The following is a 23207-nucleotide window of genomic DNA, read 5'->3' on the forward strand; positions in this document are numbered from 1 at the left end:
TCGTTCAAAAGTTTCCGCAGTATATGACCTGTCGTTCAATTTAGAGTGGCTCCGATTGAAACTTTGCTCGGGTGGGGAAATTTATTAGACCCAAAAGCAGTTTTCTAGAATCGCGAATGCCTTGAACCTCAGAAACCTGTTGTCGTATAGAAACATAAATTCAAAATAACCACCTAACACTGAGTTTGGAAAAAGGAGAGTAACAGATTAACATTCCAAATAGTCAAAAGTGATTACAACATTTGTACATAAACGTACCATGCTATGAGAAATATCATCTTAAACTGTCTTAAATCCAATGAAAATCAAAAATTTAAACAATCTGGAAGGATGAGGACACTTGTTTAAAATAGAAGAACTAGAATCATCCCGTGTCATCGGTAAATGGCCATCCGTAATGACGATAAATTAAACAAACTTGTCGGTACCACCATTGAGCAAAATCATGACAAATGAGCTGGAAATACGTAAAAAAATGATCGACCATTTGGCTTAGCAAACTGAGCATTTTTCACAGATGGGGAGATTTTTTAAACCCGCGAGTTATTTTCTAAAAAGGCGTATGCATTTTGGCATAGGTTATATTCAAAGTATTGTAGCTCAGAAACTGAGCTTGAATTTAAAATAACTTGAAAACCGATATTAACGTTCTACGTTAACTACCAAGATATTTTAGATTTTATTTGAATCAGTGTCTAAATCATCTAAAATCATTAGAATAAAAACATTTTGAAAAATGTTGAAATTAAAATTTAAAAAAATTAATCTATACATATAAAATGGAGTTCTGTCTGATCCATATAGACTTGGAAACTACTGAAACGATCGACATGAAAATTTGTCTGTAGGGGTTTGTAGGGGGAAGGTTTTTATGATAGTTCGAATGAAACACCAATTTATGCTTACCTCGAGAACTAATCGAGCAAATGAAGTCGAACTTGGCACGGTGATGTATAAAGAAGCAAGAAATATTTCTGAAGTAGTTTGACACCCCTCCCTGCTCCGGAAGAGAGGGCTCTCATACAAACGAAACACGATATTTATGCATGCAAAGAGAACCAAATTTGGCGTGTAATGGTTCACAATAGCAAAAAATTTCTGTGGTAGATCGACACCCCTCCCTTCCCTGGAAGGGGGGACTCCCATACAAATGAATCAAAAATTTCTGCATAACTCACAAACTAATCAAGTAAATGGAACCAAATTTGGCATGTGGAGGTTTTCGGGGGTAGGAAATGCTTCTATGGTGGTTTGCAACTTCTCTTAAAACGGGGGCATCCATACACATGAAACACACATGTTTGCATGATTCCAGAATTAATCAAGCAAATGGAACCAAATTTGACATGTACAGGTTTTTGGAGGTGAAAAATATTTTTGTAGTAGTTTGACACCCCTCCCTACTTTGGAAGGACTGGAAAACAGCCAAAATTGAAATTGACTCCGCACGCCATTTTGAATTCCAAGTTCACGATTTGTTTTTCTGGAAATCAGCTGAAAATGACCAAATACCATCCAATATAGGTATTCTTAAAATCAAGGTGTGGTACACAAGCTGTATGGCAAGGATGTTCTCATACCGATAGAACCAATCATTTCGAACGATTTTTGTTTTGAAGTTAAAGCTACACCCAGTTGAAATCAATTCAGAGTGTCTGAAAATCATTTAAATAAAAAAAAATGGACAGAACAAAGTTTGCCGGGACAGCTAGTCTTTCATGAAAAATTGATTTTCATTTTCCATCCGGAACATTTCTTTTAAAGTTGCGTTAACTTCAAGTTTCCTTGAAAGAAAAAAAAAAAATAAATAGAAATAAATCATCAATCATTTTTTTTAATATAGCGTTTATTTTATTGTTAGTGTTTATTTTTTAGTTAAAACAAGTTGTTTTTCACGGTGTATATTTTTTATGCGGCATTATTAATGCCCGCTAACTTATTCCCAGACAGTTTATCTTTACAACCGGCGGTTACTGAGCTACAATACTTTGAATAGAACCTATGCCAAAATGCATACGCCCTTTTAGAAAATAAGTCATGAGCCTGAAAAATCTTTCCATCTGTGGAAAATGCGAAAAAAACGTGTGCAAAGTTTCATTCAAATCTAATACTACAAAGTATACAGCCCTGGGGGTTGTATGAAATCGTGACGTAGGACTAAATGTATATATTATATGCTGCGATAAACTGTTCATAGGCAACACTACCGTTTATATTTGATGGTCGTTATTGTAAAAATGATTATTGAGAAATGCATGAATACATGAAAATTCCACACTAGTAATAGTTGCGAAAATTCTCATAATCCTTATCTTCAAGCATTTATAGTTCTAAAAAGAACCGGTTCCATAATCTTCAGTATGAAATTCGTGTTACAGAACGCTGATGATCGCACCATCGGTAGCATTGAATATTTTGCTTGACCGCGCATAATAAAGTTTGCTCTCCGCTGTGCTCTCCAGTAGCTGTACCAGCTAAATATTCTGCAGCATGCGATGGTAACTGTTGCCGTATGCAAAATAAAGGTAACATGTTCCGCAGTGCCAGGAAGATGACTCGTATGCAGCTCTCGTTTCTCAATGTTGCGCACCTCTAACAGCTATACTCCACTCGCTGTTGTGTGACAAACTAGACTGAAGCTGAGTTTTCTACACGCAATCTTTTGTATCGAGTTCAGAGTAGATTTTCGCCATCAGGGCGTGGCCACACAGCTTGGAGAAAGTGAAACAAACCAGAACACCTTAGATACTACTGAGTGATTTTCATGAGCATCAAAAGAAAGTTTTTGCTTTCCCGATGCGAAAATCACTCTGGTTCTTAGATTATCCAATTTTCGTTACTAATATTTGACTGATGACGGTGTTCGAGTGGGCACAAACAAACAATTAAAACGGAAAATCACTCAATTTAGCATTAAAATTCTTCAAATGAGGGTTATATCGTGCTGTGATGAACTATTCATAGGCAACACTATCGTTTATCGTTGGTGCGCCCTGGTCGTTATTGTAAAAATGATTATTGAGAAATAGATGAACAATTCACACTAGTAGTAGGGCGTCGTACACAAATAACGTAACGCTCAAAATCTAGATTTCAAATCCCCTCCCCTCATGTAACGATAGATAACGTTCGATATGACTCCCCCCCCTAAAATTACGTAACGCTGAATAGCCTGACCCCCCTCCGAATTTTTCAATTTCGAGCAAACATTACAATTACGTAACTGTCTCTACTACCCCCTCCCCCTACGTAACAATAAGTAACGCAGACTCAACCCCCCTTTCCCCCCTTCATGCCTTACGCAATTTGTGTACGACGCCTAGTTGTGAAAATTCTCATAACTCTTATCTTTAAGCATTTATAGTTCTAAAAAGAACCGATTCCATAATCTTCAGTTCGAAATGTGTGCTACAGAACGCTGATGATCACACCAACGGTAGCTTTGAATATTTTTCTTGGCCGCGCATAAAAAAAATTTGCTCTCCGCTGTGCCCTCCAGTAGCTGTGCCACCAAAATATCCTGCAGCGTAAGATGGTAACTGTTGCTGCCGTATGCAGAATAAAGGTAACATGCTCCGCAGTGCCTGGAAGTTGACTCGTATGCAGCTCTCATTTCTCAATGTCGCTCGCTTTTGTGTGACAAACTAGACTGAAGCTGAATTTTCTACTCGCAGTCTTTTGTATCGAGTTCAGAGTAGATTTTTGCCATCAGGGCGTGGCCACGCAGCTTAGAGAAAGACAAACAAACCAAAACACTTAGGGAGCTGCGTAGCCGCAAGGTTACAGAGTCCGCTTTGTCAAGCGGATGGTCGTGGGTTCGAATCTTAGTAGAACCAGGCCATCCGCATGGGTTTATTCTCAGGCTCCCCACCAGTTACCCTTCCTTTACGCTCCTCTTCTTAACAAAAAATAAGTCCCTTTTATCAATAAAACTGACCAGAAGGACGCACGACGAAACTTCTCCAGGGAATTATAATTGGTGATATTTGGCAAGAGGAACGAGTATCGGTATAGTAGAACAGAAAGCGTGTAAGGAAGAGTATCACATTACACACAAGCACTGATGAACAATAATAATAAGCAAGCTACTGCTCAATAGCGGTATTGCTATTAACAGAAGTGCGGGATACAGCGGGCATATCTCACATTAGATCTACGATTCTGGTCGCATTGAGGAAGTCCATACAGGAAAAAAACCAAAACACTTTGTTGAGTAAAAAATTGGTAGGCAGTGGAATTTATTCCATCCCTGTTATTGTTATCCGTGCTCGGGAAGCAAGTCAATAGCGAGGGAAATGTATGGGAAAGCTTGACCTTGGAACTTTTCACCTATTTTCACCATTAAGCAGTAGAACAATAACGTTAAACATTATATCAAACAACAGTTACACATGCAGCGGAGGCCTAGTGTGGTTGATAACGTCTCCGCCAACCACGCTCGACGCCTGGGTTCGAATCTCACCGCCGACATAGGTGTCGATGGTTGTGAGGTGGCGTGATCCACTCACAACCAACCCAACTGGTCTAGATTCAATCCTAGCCGACACCGGGAGATTTTCTGAGGCGAAAAATCTCTGGGATCACGCCTTCCATCGCATGAGGAAGTAAAGCCGTTGGCGCCGGTCCGTTAGTAAACGGGTCGTGAGTTAGGGTCCTGGGTGTGGAGTCGTCTCCCTGGGCGTCGGTGATTGGCCACAACAGTGGCGGAACTAGACCGACGGAAAATAAGCGAGAATAAAAAAATGAAAAAAAAAAAACTGTTACACATTTTATCTATCCACCGACATATAGATGACTAAGATGCATTAGGTCGTTCGTTTGCTATAATCGTTTGAAATCTGACGCAACATTTGCCAGTTTCATTTCGAATTTCACAAAGTGTAATCTAGTATAGAAAACAAAGACGTAGTCCTACGTCAAAATGGTCGATACTCGACCATTTTGACGTAGGACTACTGTACTGTGGAAGGGTACGTGGCGCCCTTCCACAGTATTCTAGCCTTCTGCGTTAGGCTACTATAACACGCGGAGGACCCCCCTTCTTTCCTAGCAAACTCATGGGAGCAAAAATGAACTCCAACACACAAAAACAATCAACTTCCCACGCGGGCCGCACCAAACTTTCTCTTCTGGAACAAATAGTCTTAACAAGCTCCATGGTGTACAGCCCTTCAAGGCCGCACGCAACAAGCAGAACCGAGGAGATGGAATTGGAGGAGGACTTCAACTTCGACAGTGAATTGCTGCAAGAAGAGTTTTTAAGTTTTGACAACGGTCGCCAAATACGAGCACTAAGGGCCCGGACAGTACAGCACTGGACTGCATTGCGCACCAGCAATCACCTGCCATTGGGCCCAAATTTAGGAGCTGCTGTCTAAAAAACGGTATCCTACATCTTAACTGTGCCGACAACGACACATTTAGGTGACTGAAGACTACGGTGTCTTCACCCAAACCGTGGGAGGGAGCTGCCAAAGGCCCTAAGATTTATCAGGTACTTCCAGGACAGTGTAGACACCACAAATGAGAGAATTCTCCGTCTACTCCAAAACCAGAACGACGGTTTCTCCACACGTGCATGGCGAGTACGTCATCGTCACGTTACTGGAAAGACCAACAGTCTGCTAACCTAATAGCGGCACAGAGTTTTCTGCTAAACTACAAGCACGGCAAAGTACGCATGCGGCAGGTTGGCAGAAAGTCCTCTAACACAGGCGCGAATAGCTCTGATGCTAAGGCGATAAGGTACGTTCGGAGGCGCCCTCGGGAAGTGCACCGCTATCATCTCCGCGATGTGGATAGCGACGAAGGTCCCGTCGAAAAATCAAAAGAGAAGTGAGCGTGAGCATCTGACCAGTCGCGACCCTCAGAGTCGCCTGCCGGCTGCTGCAACAGGCAGAACTCGGTCTTACGGAAGACGAGGAGCTGTACCTTGTGAATGACATACGAAAGTTCTACGAAAAGCTGAACAGTTCCCGCAAAAGGTGTGTTCCACAAGCCGACATGTGCAGAGACCAGGACGGCAACCTTCTCACGAACAAGTGTGCGGTGATTGAAAGGTTGAAGCAGTACTACGAGCACCTCAACGGCGATGTAACAAAGGACGACGATGGAGTGGTAGTAGATTTCGGTGTACGCGCAGATGAAAACAGAATTCCAGCCCCTGACCTCCAGAAGGTTAAAGAAGATATCGACCGGCTGAAAAACAACAAAGCTGCTGGAGCTGACCAACTCCCCAGCGAACTGTTGAAACACGGTGGTGAATCACTGGCTAAGGCGCTACACTGGGTTATTGCCAAGATTTGGGAGGAGGAGCTGAGAGTCCCCGTGGTGTTGGTGCTGAGGTGGAGATAGATGGGGAACGATTTGAAGTGGTTGACGAATTCGTTTATCTTGGTACGCTTGTGACATGTGACATGAGCCGTAAAGTGAAACGACGAGTTGCAGCTGCGAACAGGGCCTTCTACGGACTACGTATCCAGCTAAGGTCCCGTAGTTTGCAAACTTGCACAAAACAAGCGCTGTATCCCGGTGGCCCTTTACGGACATGAGGCATGGACGCTGAAGGAAGCTGATCGACGAGTGCTTGGAGTTTTTGAACGTATAGTTCTGCGATCGATACTTGGCTGTAAACTAGAAGATGGAGTGTGGCGCAGACGCATGAACCACGAGTTGTACTAGGTATACAAACATGCTGATATAGTGAAGGTAATACAGCGGAGACTGGAGAACGGCTGCCTAAGACAGAAGAAGCTGGACATCTCTAATTCGCTCGGCCCTAGACCGGTGAACGGTCCATTAGCCAATAAAGTAAAAAGTAAGTAAGGTAGTACCGGAGAAGTGGATGGAGGGTACGGTGTGCCCCATCTCCAAAAAAAGCGACAAGCTGGATTGCTGCGACTACCGTGCAATCACGTTGCTGAACGCCGTCGATTCGTGGGGCAATACCAAGCGCGATTTATGGGTGTTCGCGCCCCCACGGACCGAATATTCGCGGTACGGCAGGTCCTACAGAAGTACCGTGAATATAACGTACCCACACATCATTTGTTTATTGATTTTAGATCGGCGCACGATACAATCGATCGACATAAGCTATGGCAGAATATGCACGGTTACGGTTTCCCGGGTCAAGTCAACGATGGATCTGGTGATGTGCGTAGTTCGAGTTTCGGGGATACTCTCGAGTCCCTTCGAATTTCGAAGAAGGTTACGGCAAGGTGATGGATTATCGTGCTTGCTATCCAACATCGTTTTGGAAGGTGTGATACGTAGGACTGGTATCGACACAGGTGGCACAATATTCAGGATTCAGGAGGTCTATTTAGCTCTTTGGCTTTGCCGATGACATTGATATTGTAGCACGAACCCTTGAGAAGATGACGGAGATGTACATCAGACTTCAACTCCTGCAAGCCGGACAAACTGTACTGACTAAGAAGACTAAGTACATGAGAGGAAGAGGTTCCAGAGAAGACAGTGTAAACCTTCCGTCACGAATTCATATTAGCGGTGATGAAATCGAGATGGTAGACAAGTTCGTGTATCTGGGCTTACTGGTGACTGTTGACAACGACACCAGCAGAGAATTTCGTCTACGCCTAATGGCAGGAAATTGTGCCTACTTTAGACACCGGAGGACGCTCCTCGAATAAAATCCGCCGCCGCACGAAGTTGACCATTTACAAAACACTGATCAGACCGGTAGTCCTCTACGGCAACGAAACCTCGACCATGCTCGTGAAGGACCAACGCGCCCTTGGAGTTTTCGAACGGAAGGTGCTGCGTACCATCTGTGGTGGAGTACAGATGGAAGATGGATCATGGTGGAGACGGATGAACCACGAGTTGCATCAGCTGCTGGAAGAACCACTCCATCGTACAAACGGCGAAAGTCGGGAGACTACGGTGGGCTGAGCATGTCGTTAAGATGTCGGACGACAACCCAGTGAAATCGGTTCTCGATAACGACCCGATTGGAACGAGACGCAGCGAGCAAAGTAGCTCGATCAAGAGGAAGACGATCTACGGGGCCTCCGCAGATGATATGGCTGGCGAACCATGGGTCCACGATACCAGGATCCTTGGCTTAACCAACGCAAATGGTAAGTTGATCTATTGCAACAAACAGTCAAATCCCAAGACTGTAATTCTGTTGAACAGAAATATTAAATTTGATCCCATTACAGAGTTCATCCAACGTGATTTGGTTGCCATTGCGGTGGAAGTTCCGACGAATCACGGCACCCAAGCGATGGTCGTTGCCTCCGCTTACTTCCCAGGGGACGGGGACGACATATCGCCATCCGAAGTCGCAGCGCTTGTGCGGTACTGCCGGAGCAACAACAAGCCACTCATCGTTGGCTGCGATGCCAACGCGCACCACACAGGCTAGGGCAGCTCGGATGTCAACACCTGCTTGAATACATCACTTCTAACAATGTTAATGTATGCAATGTAGGGAACGAGCCAACTTTTGGTAATGATATTAGACAAGAGTTAAGATCTCACTTTAAGAAGAGAACATTTCAGGAATCCAAAGAAAGACAACTGGAACTGTTTTAAGAAACATTTGGTTATTTCGAGAACATTTTGTCACAAAAATATTCGAACTCCAGCTGAACTGGACATCGCAGCAAGTGACCTACAGTACTGGATCACGAAGACTTTTACGGCACTGTCCGTTAATGAAACGGACAGTTTGTTGTGATGTGCCCTGGTGCAGGCTTCGAAAAATGACTGTATATCCATGACAGCATGTTTTCAACTAATTCGGTTTTCATTGTATTGAACAGCTCTCTCTACTCCCCGTACGTTCGGTACATAACCCGACACACGGTGCTCCCACACACCGTTATTATAAAATAAAATGCACCAAAGAATCTGAGTACACCATTCGATTCGTTATGACGTCCAGGATCTATGGTCAAAATTTCAAAATCATCGTACGGTACATTTTTGAGTAATGGCCTTTTGAAGGTCGTAAAGTACAAAAAATTTATATGAAAACGACGAAATACTTGTTGTAAAGCACGTTTTTCAACCACTATTTAATGAAATAACTTCCAAAAGAGTTTCTGCACATTCCAAGGGTTATATTTCAAGACGTTAAAAATTGGTGGAAAGATTTATTCGAAAATCGTGATCGCTCTAGATTTGACTGTGTAAAATTGATTTTTTGTGCTGTATTCAGCAAAATTGTTTCATAGAACAAGGCCTTACTTTTGGCGTTTTTAGTTTTTCGATCAATCCACCTAACAGTTAGATAAAAAAAATATTTTTTTTTAATTCTCAATATACCAGATAGCTTCCTTCAGCAAAGTTGTGGAAATTTTTGAAAGATAAACAATTGCTGAATACTGCGGTGTCCTATCTGTACGTTGGAAACGACAAAATAGAGTTTTTTGTAGAACACCCTTATTTAAAATCAGTTTTTTGTCTTCTTTTATTTTTTTTGTACTCACTAAAAAAAATCACTCACTACACTAAGTATACTTCAATCTTTGAAATGTTTACCTCAAATTTCCTAAAACAAGCTTGAATTAGCAGAAATATATGAGATGAATTTCTACAATTCCTAAATTTCTACTGTATGTATTTTCATCTGTTTTCACTGCGTTGAAGAAAAATCAAAAGTTGCCAAATAAGTTTCTGTTAATACGAAAAAATCATACTGAAAATGTTGAATTATTCCGACATAATTGACATAAATCTACAGCACTGTAGTGGTTACCTAGGTTACCAATTTAGCTTGTAAACAACTGCAGCGGATATCTAGGCATCCTACTACGACGGGCTGCGGCTACGTTCATTCATGATAATGTGATTCATTCATGATTAACAGTATGATGAATATGGGGGCGTCGTGAGATGAATAATTGAGAGTGATTCAAGTTTTGAGATGGATATGGAAGCATTGTAAAAAAAATAGACATTGAATTTTTAGTAATCCGTTTGACGAATTCTGAGCCTTTTTTATCATGATAATTTTCTAAAACAAACTCGTATCTACTTTGATTCTCCTTGGTTCTCTGTCGAATATAAACAGTTTAACTAAAGTCAACCCACACAATATGTAGCATTTCATTGCTGCTTCAAATATGAAGAATTCAGTTTATACTCTCTGGAAACTGTATTTCTGATAGCTAGGTAAACGCTTCACAAAACTGTTTAAACTGCTTTAAAAGTATTGAAATATGGTTAACAGTCGTGAAAGAAAAAACGATTGAATTAAGATTAATAGTACACAAAAATAAACACTTAAGAATGGAGCTCAAATAAAGGGTTCGTCGCTTGATCACAAACCTACTATCGATAATATCCAACCGAACTGCGAGAAAAACCCCACGAACAGTAACACGACTGTAACGCACTGTACCCGGATCCTCACCGGGTTTCCTCTACAGCAGCAGCAGCAGCCGGAGCGTACCGCAGTCACAGTCGTTAGATTTCCGCCTTGGCACACATAATTCTCGCTGTACTTTATTAGCGCTCCGTTATGGTGCAAAATGTGGCGGAAAGCACTAACACCAGAGCAGGTTTTTGTTCTCTCTCTTTCGTGTTGTGTTGTTTACCTGCCAAGATGCTGCGCTCTCAGCGATAACACGAACGCACACACAAATTCATTCCAACCGTGCTGGGAGACTTCATCGCATAATTCGTAAACGCACGTGGTGCTGCTGCTTGCTGCCAGTCGAAGTGGCTAATGATGACGATGATGATGATGATAATGGTGACGTGACATTGTGGCAAACCAGGAGCGGTCCCTTATCAGGACCGACCGTCACTTGAACGGGGTTTGATGTTTTCTTTTTCTGTTTTTACTGTCTCCCTCTCTTTTTTTCTCGGAGCTCGAAAGGTTAACAGAGAGATTACATTTAGTTAACTCAGTGGGGATGCGGTACGGTACGGTACTCGAGCGTTGCTCATTACGGTTGTGCGCTGGAACAGTCTCCGAGGATGTTTTTTCCCATTTCATTATAACATATTCTTGATTAGCTATCGATGTGAGGTTCACTTTTTAGCTTCACGCTTATGTTTATTACCTCCTCCACACAAAGAAAACAAGTTCGCTTGAATGATGAACGAAAATCGATCTAGAAACTAAAATCCAAGAAAACTGTGGAAATAAACTTATCGGTCTTTCATGGGAAAAAGAAATGAAAAGCTAGACTGGGTATTATTTCAATTTGCGCTTTTCAAGAGCTGATCCGTGATGGGAAAAGTTTTTTTTTTCTTCTTACCAGCTAGTATTTCAAAAGGCTATGAAGTGCCAGATCATTGAATAGGAAAAAAACGTAACTTAGTGTTTTCTGAAGAACATTCGCTAGTCTTTGTTGCTATACTCTGTACAAAAACTCACAAACATAAAAATTTTAATTGTGTCTCAAATGTTATGAATGAGCAATTTCATTCAACATAGGACAATTTCATTACATTTATCTGAATTCTTATTTTATATTTGGCTGTAACATTGCACAAATGTTACTATAGGATATCATTTTCTTTTTACTATCTTGTTTGAATCACGACTAATTTTTGAGAAAGGTTTATGTAAAAACAGTATAGATGAATATTAATATTTTTAGGGCCAAAACGGTTTATTTGATCAGTTCGACGTCTTCGGTAAAGTTGTAGATAATAATTGTGTTTTTTCGAAAAAAATGTAGTCCTTGAAAATCTTAATGTTTGTCTACGAGAACTTCACTTGAGCTTGAGCTAAAAGACATAAAAAAGTTCAAATTTCCCAAAAAAGTTTGTTCTCTTATTTTTTTTATATTTTTTCTATCATACTAGAAATCGCTATGGTTATTTTTTATCGAATAATTTAGTGTGATGTTTTTTTGTCATAGAGTTGCACAAAAAATCGGCGAAAATTGTGATACAAACCGTTCTTTGCCATTTTGGAGGGTTTGGGATCAAGGAATTTTTTAAATCTCTTTATGTCCACTATAACCACCATGCGTCTCCATTGTACGCAGCACAATGGCCCAGAAACCGAATGTAGGGGGAAATTTGGATCTAGAGTTTGATAGCAATATTCTAGAGAAAACTTTTTTCAACAAAGTTGTTACCTGTTATGAATCGCTTGTTTCTATGTAGCTAAAATATTTTTCGATGAAATCGAAATTCCAGCTTTTTCATATTTGTAGATAGAAACGTTGTCCGACAATGTGACACAATGAATGACAATGGAAACTAAAGTTTTTTTTTCCTATTTTCATAACAGATTATTATTGAAAAAAGTTGAAGGTTATATCTGACACACAACCGCATTATTGACGTAGGACAACGAGAAGCCATTATTTATTACATTTCAAAATTAAAACACAACATTATCCGATTTCAGTCAAAAAATTTTCGTGTTACTAAGATTAAAGGTTTGAGAAAATTTAAAAGTTTCGTAGAAATGCAAATTAAAAGGGAAATTTACCACGCTAATAATCCAAAACTTTTTCCACTTTTAAATGTATCTATAGAGAGAAAAATCATTAACTATTCGAATAACTATTCCTTGCAAAAGTTGAATAGTTGTATGTGCTCCATATGCATCATCTCTTTCGGAAGATATTCAAGAGCTGCTGCTGATGCTTCTGTTTCGTAAGCCAGTTTAAAATGAACGCAAGCCGCATGTCAAGGTTGCTCTCTTCTTTTCCACGGGAACAGTTGGATGATTGATTGATGTAACGACCAATCACGTGAAGGTAATGTTTGATACATTTTTTTGCGATATCTGTGTATGGGAAGCGTGCTCGTGGATGGTTGAATGATATTGATTTTGAATTAAATATCAAATAACTAGTATAACATATTATGTCGTACTGTTGATGATAATAACAAATCTCATAAAATACAGGAATCGAAAGATGCATAAATCATAAACATGTATCGATTTTTACACAGCTATACATGGTTGAAATGCTACATCCATGACGTTTCACAAGATGCGAGAGAAATCTTGAAATGGACCCTTATGGGTGGACGTAGTCCTACGTCAAAACATCTTTTTTGCTCTAACTTTTTGAAACTGTGTTCGAACGACTTTTAGAGCTTTTCAAGACGAACATTTTGGAATGCGTCAATCGCAAATAGCTTAATCCTATTCAAAGTCTTTGTTGATTTTAATAAAAATACTACGAGGTATACAGCCCTAGAGGTTGTATGAAATGGTGACGTAGGACTAAATGTATACATTACATGCTGCGATAAACTGTTCATAGGCAACACTACCGTTTTTATTTGATGGTCGTTATTTTAAAACTAACGATGCATGAATACATGAAAATTTTACAGAAGTAGTTGCGAAAATTCTCATAACTCTCATATTCAAGCATCTATAGCTCTGAAAAGAACCTATTCCATAATCTTCAGCTCGAAATGTGTGCTATAGAGCGCTGATGATCGCACCACCACCGGTAGTATTGAATATTTTGTTGGCCGCGCATAAAATTTGCTCTCCGCTGTACCCTCCAGCAAAATATCCTGCAGCGTACGATGGTAACTGTTGCTGCCGTGTGCAAAACAAAGGTAACTTGCTCCGCGGTGCCTGGAAGTTGACTCGTATGCAGCTCTCGTTTCTCAATGTCGCGTACCTCTAACAACTATACTCCACTCGCTGTTCTGTGAAAAACTAGACTGAAGCTGAATTTTCTACACGCAGTCTTTTGTATCGAGTTCAGAGTAGATTTTTGCCATTAGGGCGTGACCACGCAGCTTAGAGAAAGACAAGCAAACCAAAACACTTTATTGAGTCAAAATATGTAGGTAGTGGAATTTGTTTCGTCCATGTTATTGTTATCCGTGCTCGGGAAGCAAGCCAATAACGAGGGAAATATATGGGAAAGCTTGACCTTGGAACTTTTCATCTTTTTCCACCATTAAGCAGTAAAGCAACAATGTTGAACATTATATCAAAAAATTGTTACACATTTTATCTATCCACCGACATATAAATAATGCATGCAAAAGAGGCATTAAGTCGTTCGCTCGCTATAATCGTTTGAAATCTGACGCAACTTTTGTCAGTTTCATTTTCAATTTCACAAAGTGTAATCTAGTATAGAAAACAAAGACGTAGTCCTACGTCAAAAAGTCGCCCATTCCATTTGGTGAAAATTAGCATTTTTTTCGTGTATTTATGTAATTGCATTTTGACAAAATTAAATATAAACATAATATATATCATAGAAACAAATCTTCTGAGCTTGCAAAATGTTATCACAAGTCTTTGATAACATTAGAAAATTATGAAAAAAAATTCTCGAATAGTTCAATAGTAAATTAGTATTATCGAGACATTTTTGCCACAGTTTGAGTGACGATTTTGAGACATTAGTAAGACATTTTAGTCATGGTTTTGAAACTGTTTTTGGAGACATTTCTGAGAGGTTTTTAACAGTTCTGAGCCATATACATATGAGGACATTTCTAGGATATGAACATATTCTGAGAGCATTTTGAGATAGTTCCTGAAGTTTTTGCAACATCTTTGAACAACATCTTTGAAACACTTTTGAAACATTTTGAGATATTTTTGAATCGTTATCGAGATACTTCTGTCACATTTTTTGCGAAGATTTTGAGACATGATTAAGACATTTTCGAAAAATTTTCGCAACGGTTCACACTGTTTCCAAAGCTGCAAAAACGTGATCGAAATTATTTTGACCCAAAAACATTGATTTAAGAGCCGTAACGTCTTCAGCAAAGTTGTTCCGTTAATTATTTTCCATATTATAGAAGTTGCAATTCCATGATTCATCCACTCAACAGTGATAAACAAATTTTACTTTTCTCATTTTGGAATATAGAAATCCACTTTGCTCAGCAAAGTTATAGCAATTTTTAGAAGAAACAACTTTGTGGAAGACGTCATACTTCTATCTATCTATTTAAATAGACTTTTGTGAAGTTTTCTATAGATTACTACAAAAAATATTTTTTTTTTGCTATTTGACTTTTTATTGTGATTTCCTACAATTTTTGAATGTTCTACAAAATTGTTGGCTACAAAGAAACAAAAAATATCTTCAAAGAAAGTATATTTTTATCTCACATATATTTTTGGTTGTTTACATTAACAACTCATAACTCAAAAAATAATGATTTTGGAGTCGTAGTTTTTTCAGTAAAGTTGTTCTATAACATGTTCTCCATTTTGTAGAAGTTAGAATTTTGTGATTAATCTACCTAAGAGTGAGAAATGAGTTTTATTTTTCTCATTTTTTCACATGAAAATCCACTTTGCTGAGTAAAGTTTTAGCATATTTTGTAAGAAACAACTTTGTCGAAGACACTATACTTGTATCTGCTAATTTAAATGAACTATTGTGGAGTTTTTCCTATAATGCCCCTTACAATCATTTTTTCATTATAACTTTTTATAGTGATTTTCTAAAAATTTCTAATGTTCTACAATGTTGTTAACTATCATAAAACACACAAGTTCACCAAAGAAAATTTCGTTTTATCTTTCAAGTTCATTTAGTTATTCAAGATTTTTATTGAAATAATGCACTAAGTTATTTACAAATATCTGCACAGGAGACTGCGAGAGACAAATGTCTATATCTGGATTAAATGATGTTTTACTTATACTTAAATATATAAAAGGTTTAGTCTGCAGATATTTGCAGATTTCAAAAATATCTGTTAGTAAATAAGTGCATTGTTCGTCAATAACGTCAATAACGTCAATAACGTCAATAACCGATGAAATATGAGAGATAAAAATAAACTTTCTGCGATGAAATTGTTTGTTTTGTGATAGCAAACAACAATGTAGAACATTGAAAAATTGTTGAAAATCACTACTAAAGTTTTTATTGAAAAAATTGATTCTTAGTGTCAATCTGTAGAAAACTCCACAAAAGTCCATTTGAATAGATAGATAGAAGTATGGTACCTTTGACAAAGTTGTTTCTTATGAAATGTGCAACAACTTTGCCGAACAAAGTGAATTTTCATATGCAGAAATGAAAAAAAAGAAAAAGTCGCTTCTCACTGTTAAGTGGATTAATCACAAAATTGAAACTTCTATAAAATTGGAGAGTAATTAATGGATCAATTTTCCTGAAGGCACTATGGCTCTAAAATCTTTTTAATAATTTCGATCACGTTTTTGCAGCTTTGGAAACAGTGTGCGGTTGTTGAAAAGATGGTTTCGAAACGTTTCAGAAACAGTTTTGAGTTATTTTTGAGACATTTTTGTCACGTTTTTGCGACGTTTTTAAAACATGTTTGCGACTTTTAAAGACTTTTTTAGCAGTTCTGAGACATATCTGGAAAATTTTCGAAGCGATTCTGAAATTTGCTTAAGACATTTCTGAGACAATTTTGAAACGTTTATGCGACTTTTTTAATATTTTTAAGCTATTTTAGCAATGATTCTCAAACGCTTGATTGTGACATTTTCGAAACATTTATGAAATATTTCTCACAGAGTTTTTAGACACTGGAACATTACTGAGGCGCTTTTGCAACATATTTGATTCATTTTTGATGTTTGATACATTTTTGAGATAGTTTCGTGCCACTTTTCTTACAACTGTTACAAAATATATCACAAAGAGTTAAAAAATGTCGCGAAAATGATTCGAAAAATGTCTATTTGTAAGACATTTTGAAACAGTTTGCGGTGTGTCTGTAACTTTTTAGACGACTTCGAAACATTTCTGAGATAATTTTAAAACATTTAAAAAACTTTTTCGAAACATTTTTGAATTATTTCTTAGAAATCTTTTGAACAATTTTTAAAGACAATTTATGAGACAGTTTTGAAACATGAGTTGAGTGTCTCAACTTTTTGGAGTTTCTAGACATATTTGAGACATTTTTGTCGCGTTTTTACGACGTTTCTGAAATATTTTAGAAATGTTTTCGCCACATACAAACACATTTTCTAAAACAAAACATATCTAAAATATTTGTTAGACAATTTTTAAACGTTTTTGTGAGATTTGTTTTGGAGAAACTTTTGCAAAATTATTAAGATATTTTTGCGTTGATTTTGAGACGCTCTATTGTGACATTTTTGAAACATTTTTCAAAAAACATCTCTAAAACATTCGTTAGAGAGTTTGAAACATTGGGACATTCTTTAGACGCTTTCACAAAGATGTTGATACATTTTTGAAGCTATTTGAGACATTTTGCATTATTCTTAAAATAATTCTTCCACATTTTTGAGACATTTTTGAAACATTATTGAGACATTACCAAACATTTAGGCGATGTTTTCTGAATAGTTGTACGAATTTTTGTAATAATATTGAGGCAATTCTGTCACCATTTTTGCGACATTTCTGAGACTGTTTAGGGACATATCTAAATTATTTTGAAAACGATACTGAGATATGTTTGAGGATGGTTCGCCATCGTAAAATTTTTTGTGACATTTAGGAGACGTTTTTGCATCATTTTTTAAACCCTTTTAAGACATTTTGGAACGTTTTAAAATATTTTTTCGACGATTTTGAGACACATTGTTGAGACATTTTTGAGACGTTTTTGGAACATCTTAGGAACAGTTATGTGGGGTTTTTGTGAGGCATTTCTGAGCTCTTTTATAAACTTTATTGAGACATTTTTACCAAATTTCAGAAATGCCTCACAAAAACCCCACATAACTGTTCCTAAGATGTTCTCAAATTTTCGAAATATTTGCGACATGTTTTTGAAACAATTTAGAAACATTTTTGAATCATTTTTAAGAGATTTTTGAAACCATTTTTCGATATTCAACGACAATTTCTGAGAAAGTTTAAGGCCATATCTGAGATATTCTGAAAACGATTTTGAAATAAATTTGAGACATTTTCGAGGCATTCTTTTTTATGTCTTTATTAAGGTGTCTTGGCTTGCAACCGTAAAACATTTGAGACAGTTTGGAGAAGCCTATGCGGCATTTATTTAAATATTTTTGAGACCTTTTGGAACATTTTTAAGTCATTCTTGTGAGATGCATTATTGAGACATTTTTGGAACATTTCTGACATTTTTTAGACGTTTTCACAGCATTTTTGTGACAAATCTGTGACATGTGTAATTTTTTACATTTTTGCAACACTTTTTAGCCATTTCTTGTGACGTTTTTGAAACATTTTTGCAACATCAAGTGTTTCCTTCGTCAAAACGTGGCAAAATATTTCAATAATGTTCCAGGAATTTCATCAAGATTATTCTTCCGTTAGTCGTGCAACATACAGCGCACCTATTTAACACGTTTATCGAAACTTCGACCTTTCCTGATTCTTGGAAGCATGCAAAAATTGTACCGTTTAAGAAAAAGGCACACTTGAACAACGTAAAAAATCTGCGCCCTATCAGTATACTTTGCGCGTTGCCGAAAGTTTTTGAGAAGCTTCTCAAACACCAAATAATAATTATTAAACTGGAATACTGCTATTGCTCGATTTCTCAAAAGCATTCGATACGAGCCCGTACAGCAAATTAATAAACAAGCTGAGTACTCAGTTCAATTTCTCATCTGCTGCCGTAAGTCTGATGAATTCAACAATTCAACAGTTTCGTCGGATTCAAGGGAGGATGTTTTTTTGACCGTGATAAAGTCGAAATTCCACTGTATTTTTAAAATCGATTCGTTTATGTTCATTAAAGGCAGACATTGTGTGCAGCTGGGGAAGCGAAAAATAAGCGAACTGAAAATATGAAACGATTTTGGAAAAATATACCGCATCCAGATGGGACTTGAAACCGCAACCTCCTTGTCTTCGGCATGGTGTTTTGACCAATTAAACTATTTGGACGGTGGTACTGCTCCGGAATCTATTTTCGTATCACATTCCACTGCCGACTTCTATTGCTCACCCCTATCAATATTTGTTGATGCCAAATGTCTTGAATAAATAATGACGAGAGATAGAGAAAGGTTGGATAGTTTCTAGAAAATAATTTGAACTTCAAATAAAAATATAAAAAAAATTGAATTTAAGATCCTATACCGAAAATATATAAGCGATTTTCAAAATATCGGGTAAATCAGATTTTTTTCAAATGAAGTTTTTAAGATAGACAACTTAGTTGCCCTAAAACTCTTCAGAACAAACCACAGTGGGCACTCTTAAGAAACAAAAAAGTTTTTGTAACAAAAACTTTTTTGTGTACTATGTACTAACAGGAAAAAAACCTGTAGAAAGCAACACCCACATTCAATTAATTTTTATCTTGAAGATTCCTTGACGGGTTTTCGACATTTGAATACCAATGAACTCTAAATGAATTCTAGTTTATTGGCAACATATGAACCTCTAAGAAACAGGATGTCAGGAAGCACACACTACTAAAATCCGCAACATTTCCGGTGTAGGTTGGTCACGTCAAAGTTCCCAAGTTATACTAAAAAAACCAGGTTTTTTTCAAGTACAATGAAACCTCTTTCGTCAGCATTGATTAATTTTTCATGAAGTTCTGCCCATTTAAAAATTGACAAAATTTTGCCTGTTAATCAATATCTACCCCCTATATAAAATTGCATGAAAACATAAAAAGTCTGGCGTGAAAATATAGTTCCACCAACCGAACTGAAAAGTTTCACAACGCTCTAGGTGCGCGTCATGACTATAGACTGTTCCGAAAATTATAAATACAACTTCTTTTTTGAATAAAACAAAAAACACAGGATTTTTCTTTCCAGTTTCAATTCAAGTTGGGATTATTTTTCGTAGGATACGCGAGTTCTCTAACTTTTCTCTTAACACTACTAATAAGCTGTTGCACAGTGTGTTCTCCAACCATTTTACCACTTTAAGCCAATCTTTTTTAAATTTTTCAACATTGTCCGCTGGTTTGACATATTTCCTCAGCTTTGACTTGGTCAAAGCCCAAAAAGTTTCAATAGGGCGAATTTCAGGGCAGTTTGGAGGATTCATCTCCTTTGGGACACATGTGACATTATTTGTTTTGAACCACCCTAGTGCATCCTTAGAGTAATGGCAGGAAGCAAGATCGGGCCAAAAAATTGAAGGATTGTTATGCTGCTTAACTATGGGTAACAACCTTTTCTGCAAACACTCTTTCACGTAAATTTTACCATTCATTGTGCCATTCGTAATGAATGGACGAGATATTTTCCCAGATTCACAAATGGCCTACCAAACCATTAGCTTCTTGCCAATTTTTCGGTGTAAATGACTTTCACTGGTCCAGGGACATCCTTTCCCTTCGGTGATGTATAAAATTGCAGTCCTGGCAGAGTCTTATAGTTCAGTTTTATGTGGGTTTCGTCATCCATGATAACACACCCCATTTTTTTGGTCAGAAGTTTGTCATAAAGCTTCCGAGCTCTCGGTTTCACAGATTAAGCTTGTTTTGGATTTCGTTTTGGATGCTTCCGCTTCCGACGGGTCAGCAGACCCATTCTTCCCTTGGCACGCATAACGTTACTCGCCGAGGTTCCAAGCTTTCTCGCCACATCTCGTACTGATACTGAAGGATGCCGCTTGTAGTATTCCTTAACCTTTTTGTCCATTGTGGGATCAACAGGCCCGGGTTTTCTACCACGTCTTGGGGCATCAGTAAATGTGCACTCTTCACAACACTTCCGCAATGCGGTTTGAACTGCTCCGACACTTATACCTTCTTCTCTGGCTAATTTTCTTATGGAAAGACCACTCACGGTGCCCCATTTGGCACAATTCGCTTTCTTTGCTCGAAAAAAAGGCCACGCATTTTCAAAATTTCGCACTAAATGTTAGAAAAAATGACAGCATCTGTTACTTTTGGATGTAAACAACAGGACGCAGCCAACGTTTGGTTGAATACTGCACGTTATTTGAAATGACGGTTGATCGTAAGTGTCTCAGATCTATCTCAGATTTGAGTCAAGAGAAAAAAAAATGTGAGTCTCAGAAAATACCTATAAATGACGCCAAACGAGGCGAAAATGTCTTAATAGTGTTTCAAAAAACAGCAGAACAGCAGGAGGAAGGAGTGGAAGACATAAATGGGCTGGGGAGCAATATTCACGGCGCCATCGAAACGACTGCGAGAGAGGTGGTAGGTACGACGCGTGGAAGACAGCCTAACGGCTGGTTCGATGCCGAGTGCCAGAGAGCGACAGATGAGAAGAACCGTGCCAGGAGCCGCATGCTCACTGCGGCTACGCGTCAGAACAGAGAGAGGTACAGGGTGGCAAGAGCTGCCGAAAATAGAACCCACCGTCGGAAGAAGCGCGAGTACGAGGAGCAGGTGCTCGCCAGCGCAGAGGACAGCTATGCTGAAAACGACGTGCGGAGTTTCTATAGAACTGTCAATAGAGTCAGAAGCAGGAATTTTCCTGTGCCGGTCATGTGTAATGACAAGGACGGCAACCTGCTTACTGATAAACTGACGGTTGCAGCCAGGTGGAAGGAGCATTTTCAGGCGCTATTGAACGGTGAGGAGCCGGATGAGCAGAGCAGAAACAGGATGACGATTATGAGTGACGAACAAGCTGTGGAGCCACCAACACAGGAGGAGGTGAAAATGGCGATTAGTGAGCTGAAAAACGGCAAGGCCGCTGGGAAGGACGGTATCCCGGCCAAACTTCTAAAAGCGGGGAGCGAGCGGCTGTACTATGCTATCCACCAGATAATACTAAGAATCTGGGCGGACGAACAAATGCCGAACGACTGGTTGGAAGGCCTCATATGCCCTATCTATAAGAAGGGTCATCGGTTGGATTGTGGCAACTATCGAGGGATAACGTTGCTCAACTCCGCATATAAAGTGCTCTCCCGTATCCTGTTCTTCAGATTGAGACCGTTAACGGAATCCTTTGTTGGCGAATACCAGGCTGGTTTTCGACAAGGGCGTTCCACGACGGATCAAATTATCACCCTGCGACAGATCCTCGATAAGTTCCGGGAGTACAACCTATCGACACACCATCTGTTTGTGGACTTCAGGGCGGCATACGACTCAGTGAGGGATCGAAGTAAACCACGAACGCGAACGGAGGCAATTTTTCGCTGTGTCACAATTTGCTCTTTGAATATACTTAAATTTATTGTTCTCGGATAGTGTTTCATAAATGTAATCGTAAACTGAATCAAATCAAAGATAAAGTTGCTAGTCGAGCAAAAATCAGCCCGGAAATTGTGAATTCAGACTTCAAGTGACTAATAAGCAACTAACTATGACAATTCTGGTCTATCAGCACCAGGAAAGCGGAAGAAAATTGTGTATGTTATGTAATGGAGTCGAGTTTAGTGCGCTGGACAAGGGTGCTTTTTGGTGCGGCCTCAATTTCAGCTGCAGCCAGGAGCCAGCTCAATTCAAGTGTTTGTTAGAAGTTGAGATCGGTTGTGAAACTTCCGCCTAATCAACCACAGTGTCGGTTAAATATTGTGTGAGAAAAAGTAAGGACAGGCAACAGCCTAAACTTATTCCCAATCTGATCCGGATGACATAGGTGAGAGCGTTCCTTTTATATTTTATTATATTTTTCTTTAAATGCTGGAGGATTCGATCAATGGGATAGTGAACAAGCAGTCTATTCGTGTTCGCGTGCATTTAATATTTAGAAGTAGCCATTTTGGGATAAAATTCATGGAGTCGAAACTAAACCACGGTTAGAAGTAGAGTTTGAATACCCGGCTTCACGCGTATGGTTCTACACAAAATAGCGTTAGTGATAGAGACCCCCATTGGATCATAATTTGTTAACAGTGACTAAACAAAATAGCTAAAGTTGTTTTGGTAAACACGCACATGGATTATGAGAGTTTGAAATGTAAGTTTTGCTACTAACCAGAATCGATGCTAACTATTTTTCGATTTTTCTAGCTTTTGAATAGTCGTTTTGAATATTATTTTATAATTATGGCTAGTTTGGCGTTTTGTTCGCAAATTTGAGACTACGTTTTGGCAAATATGTGTACCTGCATTTTTCAAATTATTAGGGCTTTGGATGCATGGAATTTCGACAATTTTTGTATTTGAAAGGCGACTCTTGCGTAGACAAACAAAAGAAAATCGACGTGAAACGCCGCGTCCATACGCGTCCACATCGGTAGAAAGGAATAGAGCGGTCGTGCATGATGCTTCGGTTCTGCCTTAAAGTCAGGAAATCGCTTTTTAAGAACAGACGAATGTCGTTAGTCGACCTGTTAAGCAGAAAGCCATATCTCCGGGTGACCGAATATCTACCGTTATAATTTTCGGTATAAAGAGGGTCCTTCACGAAGAAACGATAGAAGTGTCGAGAC

The 23207-nt window shown here is 38.7% G+C and overlaps 1 protein-coding gene across 10 annotated transcripts in view; it reads right to left on the minus strand.

The window, feature by feature from the left end:
• The window catches only part of LOC129718145 (cubilin), a 339048-nt gene that overhangs the window by 299204 nt on the left and 16637 nt on the right, over positions 1-23207 (minus strand). The window lies entirely within an intron of this gene.

The sequence above is a fragment of the Wyeomyia smithii genome, chromosome 1 (genome assembly GCF_029784165.1).
Source record: "Wyeomyia smithii strain HCP4-BCI-WySm-NY-G18 chromosome 1, ASM2978416v1, whole genome shotgun sequence".
In the NCBI taxonomy this organism is placed as follows: domain Eukaryota; kingdom Metazoa; phylum Arthropoda; class Insecta; order Diptera; family Culicidae; genus Wyeomyia; species Wyeomyia smithii.